A 10,385-nucleotide genomic window follows, 5' to 3' on the forward strand; every position below is an offset into this window, starting at 1 on the left:
TTGGAGGGTTCTTCTGAGGGGCTTGTCCAGAGCAACAGAGGCAGGAGAAGACACACAAGTGGGAGGCCGCCACTCAGGATGACTCATTGCAGGGGATTCTTCCTCTTTCCTGGAACTGAGGAGGGAGGCAGGAAGTGGGGGAGGGGAAAGAGCTCCTGGGTGCAAACATGGAGTCCATCTCCAGGAGGGGATCCAGGAGGCGTCTTGATCTGTCCCTGGGATGGCTTTCCTCATCTTGGCAATTTCAGATAGGTCCAACTACAACTCCCAGAATTCCCAGCAGAGCTTTGATTGCATCATCGTGGATGCTTGTGACCTATGGGCCACCCAGCCCTGGGCCTTCTTGGAATTGTGGTCTACGCACCTGCCGGATGATGGAAGGGAGAAGGGGCTCCTGGAGGCCATCCACTCGTGTGCCATTTGCGGACTGGATTCAGGCAAAACATGAGGACGTAAACCCAAAGGAACCAAATTGTGGGCTTCCTATGCTGTTTAATCCAGTGTTTGTCAACTCTGGCAACTGAAATTTATTAATTATTAGTTTTAAATTTCTTGAATTAAGCTGGAGTAGAAAGAAGAAAAGAAGATAAGTATAGAAAAAAGACCATTGCACCACAAGACACAAACACACACACACACACACAGAGTTCACAAATCCTTCATCTATGCAAGGTATAAAGGTTTTTGCAAGAGTTTCAGGAAAGGAGACCCATAGTTATAGCAGCCAAAGCCCACTTGACATCTTGAAGTAACTCTTCAGAAGCTGCAAGTAAGAGCAGGATTTCCTTGAGGAATCAGGCCCACAAATTTCTCCTTCCAAGTTTGGAGATCAAAAGGCAGAGAGGCCATTTCTGTGCTCCCTCCATCAAGATCCAGAGAGCTGAGATGCCCTTCAAGAGGAGAGGGGCCTGGGCAGTTCCTGGGAGCTACCGGTCCAGGTGAAAGTCCAAGGATCTGCTCACTAATGTTGAGCTCCGCTGTTATTTTAGGTCTCCCGGGGCTGCAGCAGCAGACACAACATCAAAGGTTCGGTCTCCGGTCTACAAACAGAGCAGCACCAGTGTTGGCAAACACATCTGGGTCTTTCTCGGAGGAAGGTGGACTTGTTGCCAAGCATGAATCAGGACCAGGCATTCATTCACCTCTGGAGGCCATCAGATTTGGGCAGGCTGTTCCAATTCATTATCAACCACTAACAGAGACTTAAGAGCAATGAATGAACAGGCCCCTGTCCAGCAATTAAAGGTCGGTTCTGTCCTATTTTTTTAGATGTGATCACTGCAACCTCAAAGTGATGGTGCATTTCTTTAAGACACAAGAATTGTTCCTTTATCTGAGGAAAGTATTCACTACACGGGGAACAGTCAACTCTATCATATGTCTTTTTAGTCCCCTTCTTGGTAAATCGAATTGCATCAAATCAAGTTTATTACATCAAAGACCAGAGATCAGAACAAATAAAAAGACTCAAGGAATATCCAGTTAAAAATCCTAGAATGAAATAATAAACAGATAAACTCTATATTAAAATCACAATTTGGCATCCAATATCAGTTACACATGGCCTAAGGATATTATAATATCACTCCTTAAACTGTGAGGCCCACAGTCATTAAACGCAAAGGAGGAGTAATGCAAAAGGATTTGCTACCTTAGTTGTGGGAAATAGCTGTGGTGGATTATTCCGTGTTTCCCATGAATCCCCAGCGCTGGTGCGGAGGATCTAACCACCTTTGCTGTAACCACAGTCTGTTCCTCCTTAAGCAGCCACTGGAGCTAAGCAGCGTCGGAATGGCCAGGATGCCTATTGGTTATTGGTTTAAAATATCTCCATAGAAAGAGCATCATGTCCAACTGTCTGTCCAGGAGAGGGTGGAGGATTGGGGGAGAGAGGGAGGGAGGGAGGGAGGGAGGGAGGTGGGGTGGGGGACTTGCTACCTCGTGTGCCAGGTGAGTCTGGCCAGAGCCGGATCTGGGAGCCAGAACTGAGCAGCCGAATAGGCTGAGCAGTCGGGGCCGAACAGCCCACAGGAGAGGAAGAGAGAGGAGAGCAGCCAGAAGCTGGAGGGGAGCCCAGGGGTCTCCAGGAGAGGCCGAGGGGGAGCAGAGACCCCCAGAGGCCACAAGGCTGAGGGAGCAGGGGGGCAGAACGGGAGGACAGGGCTGGGTGGAGGGTCTCGGAGGCAGGCAGAAGCTCCTGCTGCTCCAGAGCCTCTCAGGAGGAAGCAAGAGGAGGAGGAGGCCATGCCTAACATCTACCTGCCCTTTTGCTCCCCCACATCCTCATGCAGACACCCCATACCACCCCATAGATGGCCTCTCCCACCGGTCAGACCAGCACATCCACACCACACCAGACCCAACTCTCAGCCCATAAAGAAACTGGCAAACATCCCATTCAGCCCCTCTGGCTCTAAGCCTCTGGGGAGCCCCCCAAACATACTTCATCAAGCCCAGGGAACTCAACCAACAGGAACAGTCCAAGAGGGTTGGAAGGGACCTTGGAGGTCTTCTGGTCCAAGCAATGCTCCAGCAGGCGAAGAGTTGAGTCTTTAAGAGAGCTGACTTCAACAAGCTAAGAGAGATCCAACAAAATGAAATTCAAAGCAGAGAAAAGTAAAAGTCTTACACTTGGGGAAGAAAAACCGAAAGTACACATATAGACTGGGTGAAACCAGGCTTAAGAGCAGTAACTGTGAGAGGATCTTGGAGTCTTAGTGGACAACCAGTTAAATATGAGCCAGCAGCAAAAAAAAAAAAAAAGCCAATGCAATCCTAAATTGCATTAACAGAGGGATACAATCAAGATCAAGAGAGGTACTAATACCACCCTATAAAGCCTTAGTAAGACCACACCTAGAATCCTGCATCCAGTTTTGGTCACCAGACTATAAAAAAGATGTTGAGACTCTAGAAAAAGGGCAGAGAAGAGCAACCAAGAGGATTAGGGGACTGGAGGCTAAAACATACGATGAACGGTTGCAGGAACTGGGCATGGCTGGTCTAGTGAAGAGAAGGACCAGGGGAGACATGATAGCAGTCTTCCAATATTTGAGGGGCTGCCACAGAGAGGAGGGGGTCAAGCTATTTTCCAAAGCACCCAAAGGCCGGACAAGGAATAATGGATGGAAACTGAACAAGGAGAGATTCAACCTGGAAATAAGGAGAAATTTTCTGACAGTGAGAGCAATCAATCCACGGAACAGAAGTTGCCTTCAGAAGTTTGTTTGTTTGTTTGTTTGTTTGTTTGTTTGTTTGTTTGTTTATTTATTTATTTATTTATTATTATTATTCAAATTTCTATACCGCCCTTCTCCTTTCGGACTCAGGGCGGTGAACAGCCAAAATAAAACATTTATACATAAAGTACGATTAAAAATAGATTTAAAATAATTTAAAATAAATAAAAAGAAGTTGTGGAAGCGTCATCACTGGAAGCTTTCAAGAAGAGACTGGACTGCCACCTGCCAGAAATGATGCAGGGTCTCCAGCTTGGGGGGAAGGGGGTTGGACCAGATGACCTCCAAGGTCCCTTCCAACTCTGTTAATCTGTTTCTAGTTTCTGGAGAGACTGGGAAGGATTCCACGTGTGAATGACCTGAACGGTGAATGCAGAAATGCTTAATTCCTTCTTTGAATCTCTTTTTAGGCAAAAAGAAAACAAAACAAAATATGAAAAGGACACCGAGAGAGATAGAATCGGGATACAATCCCAAATAGGCACAAAATTCCTAAGGTGGCTGACCAACCGGACCCAGTGAGTGGTCCTTCATGGAGCTACATCTACATGGGGGGAAGCATTCGGTGGGGTTCCTCAAGGTTCTGCCTTGGGCCCAGGACTCTTCCACCTCTTCCTCAAAGACCTATGTGAGGGGACAGAAAGGGAAGTCATCAGGTTTGCAGATGGCACCGAGCTTGTGGGAATTATTAGAACATCAGCTCAATTATCCAGAAGGATCTTGACAGACTTGAACGTTGGACCCCACCTAGCAAGATGCATTCACTGGTGAGAAAAGCCAGGATCTGCAGGATCCTTAGCAGGAATCCCCAATGCCTAGCTACAGAACGGGCGGCACCTGGCTCAGCAGTGGTCCCTGTGGAAGGATCTCCTGGCAAAGCACTTGAGGATCTGCCAGAACTCTGCTGCAGCTGACAAAGGAGGCCAAGGCAGCCTTAGGCAGCCATAAAAAGAGGGGTAGATCCAAGATGGAGAGAAGTTCTGGTACCGCTTTATGTCTCACTGGTCAGACCACCCTCGGAATACTTTGTCCAATTCTGGTCACCCCAAAAATGAAAAAGTTGTGGAGATTCTGGACAGTGTGAAGAGAAGAGGAACAAAAATGATTTAAGGTCTAGAGTCTAAATCACTTGATGAACGGTTGAGGGAGTTTGCTATGTCTGGCTGAGACAAGGTGGGAAGGATTGGGCAGCCACGATAGAATCTTCCGGCACTTTTAGGGGCTCTGACAGAGAAGAGGGGAAGGGCTCCATCTCCAGAGCACTGGAGGGAAGGAGAAGAGGAAATGGGGGGGGGGGGAGTTTGTTAAAGAGAGACCCAATCTAGAAGTCAGGAGACATTTTTCATACAGTAGGAACAATCGAGCAATGGAATAGGTTGCCTCCCAAAGGAGTGAGGGCTCCATCTCTGGAAGTTTCCAAAGTGGACAAGAGAACCGGAGGGTATAAAGTTCCTGCCTTGAGCAGAGGGTTGGACTAGAAGACCTCCAAAGTCCCTTCCAGTCCTATCAATCTATCTCTTATGCTCTACCATCCCTAAGATGACTTCTCCACCCACCGGCCACTGACCAGCTCTAGTTGGCCTTGGTGGCCCCCGGCTTCCCCCTCCTGTTGCTCCTCTCTTGCAGCCTCTGGAGCAGCAGGAGTTTCTGCCTGCCCCTGAGACCCTCAACCCAGCCCTGTCTTCCAGCTCTGCCACCAGCTCCATCAGCCTTGTGGCCTCCGGGGGTCTCTGCTGCCTCTGGGCATCTCCTGCAGACCCCTCAGCTCCCAGTTCGGCTTCTAGCTGTTCTCCTCTCTCCTCCTCTCCTGCGGCTGCCCTGCTCCCAGCTGCTCAGCTCCTTCGGGTGCTCAGTTCTGGCTCCCAGATCCAGCTCTGGCCAGACTCTCTGCTCTCCCCACAGCAAAGCCCTCACCCTCATCACTGCTGCCCCTCGGCCTCAGCTGGCACTCCGAAGGTTGGATCTGAGCCTGGGGACTCACCGTTACCAACCTCACCTCACCACTTCCACGGCCATCACCTCCACCCTCCTTCTTGGCTCGGAGCCCTGGGATTCCTCCGTGCTCTCAGGCCCTGATGCTGGGTGGCTGGGAGGCTTTCAGCTCAGCTGGCAGTCCTGCAGTGACTGTTAAGGTGGGGTTAAGGGAGGGGCTTCACCTGGTAAGGGTGGGGCTCCCATGACTCCCCTGGCACACTGGGTGGCAAGTCAAGGGAAGGGAGGGGAAGAGTCTCTTTTCTTTCTCAAATGGGTAAAAGGCCCCCATTCCTCCATTCCAGCTATGGGGAGGGAGTGTCAGCAAAGTTCTGCCATGTGCTGGTCACTCAGGAGTGCCAACATCATTTCTGAAGAAGCCCCCTTGGCTGGTGACCTCTCTGTGGAGATCTTCTCTGACTTTCTCCAAACGCCTGTTCTGCAGCTCTGATTCTTGGATGGCCATTCTGACCTGGTTGACTCCTTCTCTGTTGTCCTCCAGAGTTTTCTGCTGATCTTCCATTGTGGCCTGGTAAACAGAGGTCTGCTGCTGATGCCGATTGTTGAGGTGCTTCTTCTCATTTCCCCTCACATTCTGAAGAGGGGTGACTTTCTGCCTCAGTTGGATGGAGCGGCTTTTCTCCACAAAGTGGAACTTTGGTCCCTCTCAGCCAGTTCATGCTGAAGACTGTAGAGGTGCTTCTTAAGTCCTTAAGAAGGTTCCAGACCTCTTTGAGGAGTTTCTCAGAGGTTCTAAGGCAGCCTTCTCAAGTCTTAGGAAGGCCACTTGGCTAGTAACCTCAGACATTTCTTTCTGGAGTTCTTCAGTGTGTTTCACCAAAGATTTCTTTTCTAGCTCTAACTGGGGGATCATCGTGTTGGCATGGTCCAACCTTCCTTTGTTGTCCAGCAGAGATTTCTGCAAGTCTTCTGTTGTGGTCTGAATTTGATCCACAGTCTGCTTGAGACAACTGTGCTGCTCTTCCATCCGTTGTTTCTCTTTCTTGAATTCCTGGATCTGAAAGTCAAAGGAATCTCTCAGCCGGTTAATCTGGAGATGGAGGCCATCACTGCTCGCTGAGAGATTCCCCAAGGATCTTCCCTCAAGGACCTTTTCTTCCCTGGTGCTGACTTGTTTGAAAAATGGAGAGACACGGTCACTTCCTCTCTCAGTTCAGGGGACATTTTGCTAACCGGCCTTAAGTCCACAGATGCCTTCAAGGGGCCCAGTTTGAGAAACACTGAGACAATCCATCACAACTGGTCTCCCTTCAAACTGTCTTGACTTTCCATTTGATTCTGGCTCCAATTCGAGGCATCTCATCTGTCAAAACTCCCCAAAGGAGTCAGAATCAGCGATCGATCAATTCGGCCATCTCTGGCACTGCTAGGGGGCTTCTGATCACAGGGAAAGGGGGAGGTGACCATTCAGATAAGGAAAGAGCCCCCCCTCCAAGGACTTACCAGTCCCATCCAAGGCACGAAAGCCTGGAGGGTCACCTTGGGCCAGTCCCTCCCTCTCAGCCGTAGCCTACGTCACAAGGTTGTTGTGAGGGCGAAGGCATCTTCAGTATGTTCATGCCTTGAGCTATTTAGAGAAACAATAAAGGTGGATAAAAACCTGAGTAATAAAAAATAAAAATATATCAATAAGTCAATCACCAAGGCCGAGTCTGTTTGGGAAATAACTACACCTGGCCAACGGAATCCCTTTTTAGGTTAATTTCCCCAGGTCAGTTTCCAGCTTTGGGGCCTCAATGCCTCTCCAACTGGGACATCCCGAAGCCAATTTTTTCCCTAGCTCCTATCGCTGCCCCCCAGCCGCCCGGCCCCAGCCCCTTTCCCGAGACAAGGACCTTCGAGATGGTGGATGAGGAGTTTGGTGACAGGTACGGAGGCTGCAGACACGGCAGGTATCAGCACGTCTGTCGTGTTTGGTTGAACCCCATTTCACTCATCTCCCCCCCCCTTAATTCTGCCTTAAAGGGGAGGGTCTCTCCCTCCTGAGGAGCCCAGGCGAGGGAGGCCCTGCGATGCCCCCAGTGCTGCCATCCAATCCAGCCACTTTCCAGGGATGTTGAGCAGAGCCTCCATGATGTGGTCCAGACTCCCCAAGGATGCTGGAGGTTGCCATGGTGAGCTCCAGCCAATGAGCTCAGGAGGAGCCTCTGACGTCACAAGCCAAGGCTCTGAATAGCCACCAGCCAGCTGCCTTCACCTGGGGGCGGGGCTTATTCATGGATGAGCCAATCCCGAAGGGGCTTGGAGCCCCCAATTCGCTTCAGCCAGAGCGGCTCCTTCTGAAGGGGGAACCGTTGGTCGCCTGGGGAGGTCGGGGAGCCCCGGATTCTGCCCCTTCTGTGGGGGTGGAGTCCAGATTGGGAATGTTGTCCCTTGGATCTGGAATCTGTTATTAGAGATCCAGGGGATCCAGGTTTTCCTCTTCATGCCCAGGTGATGAAGGGGAGGTGAAAGGGAAATAGGCCTAAAAGATCAGATGTGATTCATTTGAAAAGGCCTTGTGAGAAGGTGCCTAAAGAAACAACGGATCCAATTTTGTACAGTCCCAAACGGTCCCTACAGGAAGTCCTCAATTTATAGCCATTCATTTTGCGACAGTTCCAAGTTCCACAGCCATTAAAAAAAAGCCATCTATGATGGGTCCTCGCACTTATGACTAGCGCAGCATCCCCTTGGACACAGAGTCACGATTTGAGTGCCTGGCAATCAACACGGATTTATGACAAGTAAAGTCAGTGGGCGAAACGGCGTCTGTTTCATGACTGCAGGATTCAATCAACAACCCCAGTGATTCGCTTAACAACTGTGGCAATAAATATTCACTTAGCGACCGTCTAGCTTAGCAATGGCATTTCTGGTCGTAAATCAAGGACTACCTGTAGGATGCAGCAGCAGGCTGATTAGGAGAAGCTTAAGCAGGTTGGATTCAAGCAGGGTTGGGAGACCACCAGGAATTGCCAGGGGTAGGTTGAGGAGAAGGCAGTGGCCAACCTATCTTGCTATCAAGAAAATTAGGTGGGGGCCCTTTAATGACATTGAGCCAATCAGTCAGTGACGCGGAGTCCTAGTCCCGCCTTAGGCGTCAAAGGCGGCTGGGGGTTTTGAGCCAATCACCTGGAGGCTCCGATTTCAGTTCCCAGGGCCCAGCTAGGACTTCAGGGCCAAACTCTATGCTGCCCCCTACAGGCAGTGAGTCTTAGCTGAACCCTGGCAAGAGGGAGGGGCTGTGATGGGGGAGGGGCTCTCTGTGTCCAGGAGTTTCTCTCCTTTGCTCTCGGATGGGGCTGCTCTACCCCAGAAAGACCCGGGAGGGGGAGGGGGACTTGGGGTTCTGTCGGAAGACGAGGCGGCAGTGGGGACCAGCAGGGCCTTTGCCCAAAATCCACCCTGCCTTAACACTGACAATGTTTAAGGCATCAGGCTAGGAAACAAGAGATCCTGAGTTCAAGTCCTGCCTTAGCCCTGAAAGCCTGTTTGCTGACTTCGGGACAGAAACTCTCTTTCAGACAAGCCCACCTCACAGGGTGATTGTTGTGGGGAAAAGACGAGGAGGAAGAAGAGTTGGACATGTTCACCTCCTTTAGTTATTTGTAAAAATAATAAAACACTGGGGGAAAATCTAACTAAAATAAAAACCGGCTTTCCTGCTTCTGTTTGCATGGATTCTGTTATAGCCTTGTGCAGATACAGGAATTTCTCTTCTCACAAGGAGGAAGAGTTTTTTTTTTAATCATCCCTTCCAATTTCACTCACTTCCTTTTTTCACAGCCTTTGGGGGCACCAGTGGGGGCATCGGACCCCCTCCCAGCCCCGGGACACAGCAGGTTTCCCTGTTTCTTTGGGAAAGATTCCTTCCCCAATCAGAGTCCCCCTGAGCCCCATCATCCACTTCCCTCCCTGTCTGGGATCAGCTGAATTCCTCCATTCAGACAACAGGAAAAGGGGAGTTTGACAGAGCCTCCAGGTCAGCCTCCATTCTTCCACACAAATTCAAAGCCAAATTCTCCCTCAGTTCCTGGACGCCTCCAGACATCGCTTGGCTGAGCTCACAGCAGGGCCAGGGCGGCTGAGAAATTGAGACGGAAGGGACCACAAACCTTTCCAGCCACAAGAGACACTTGGACACAGACTGTGGTCTGACAGAAGCTCCTATGGTGCCTTTAGGTGGCAGTGGAAGGGGTTATGGGATCAATCTCACAACACTCACCCTATAGGGCTGCCCCACCTGTTGTCCCTGGTGGCAGATGGAAGATTGTGAATCCCACTCCTGACACCAGTTTCTGTGGAATCAAACACAGGAGCCAAAAAGCCAATAATCCAGGCTCACTGCAGTTGTTATTTATTCAGTGTCCACTGGAGGAATTTCTCCCCAGAAAATAGTGGGAGGAAATCTTACAGACAAAAGGATGCACTCATATTTATACATTCCAGGAAAGAGGAGAAAAGGACAATCACACATATGCATATTTCATTTAATAGACGATGTGAGCGTGAATATTCAGAATTAGGGAGACTCAAGTTACCTCCCCAGCCTTGTATTGTTGCTACCCTCAAGAAAGAGTTATTGTGTAAACAAAAAGAAATGTCTCAGTTGCGTTGCCACAGCAGTTTGGGTGAAATGTACTGAGAAATGAGGGCATCAATGTTGCTCCATACATTCCTTCTATATTTCTGTCTTGCTAACATGCTCCCATTTCTCCAAGAAATTTGTCTCCTCACAATACTCCACACACCCTTTATTTATTTCAAGAAAAATAGTTGGCCCACTCATGCATGCAAAACAGCTTGGACCATTTTCTACGTTTGGACTGTGGAAAATGTTAAAAGTTGAAATTCCTCAGTCTCACATTTACACATTTCTTCTGGCTGTAAGCTGCTCCTTTGTGAACAATTCAATAATTTCCAAATTTGAAACACATACATACGATTTTCTTTGATTCCTGCATGCTAATGGAAAGAATATCTCCTTCCAAATAAAAGAAACTTTTAACAATTCTTTCAATATAACATTTGTGTTATATCTCAGGTTTTTATATTTACTCTGGCTGTGAGCTGCTCCTTTGTGTTGAGGTCTGGCCTCAGAAGGATAATGTAGCACTTGGGGATGAAGATGCAGCCCAGCAGACCAGCACTGGAGGCCAGGATGGAGAAGAC

The 10,385-nt window shown here is 49.3% G+C and overlaps 1 long non-coding RNA gene across 1 annotated transcript; it reads right to left on the reverse strand.

Moving 5' to 3' along the window:
* Positions 1 to 488: 488 nt before the first annotated feature.
* On the reverse strand, positions 489 to 7,344 carry LOC148112070 (uncharacterized). Its single transcript, XR_015730079.1, has 3 exons — positions 7,067 to 7,344; positions 6,675 to 6,798; positions 489 to 1,491 (listed from the first exon to the last, which is right to left on the reverse strand). It is a non-coding gene; the product is annotated as an uncharacterized LOC148112070 (long non-coding RNA).
* Between the last annotated feature and the right edge of the window lie 3,041 nt (positions 7,345 to 10,385).

Source organism: Pantherophis guttatus, chromosome 15 (genome assembly GCF_059756535.1).
Source record: "Pantherophis guttatus breed Tessera chromosome 15, ASM5975653v1, whole genome shotgun sequence".
In the NCBI taxonomy this organism is placed as follows: domain Eukaryota; kingdom Metazoa; phylum Chordata; class Lepidosauria; order Squamata; family Colubridae; genus Pantherophis; species Pantherophis guttatus.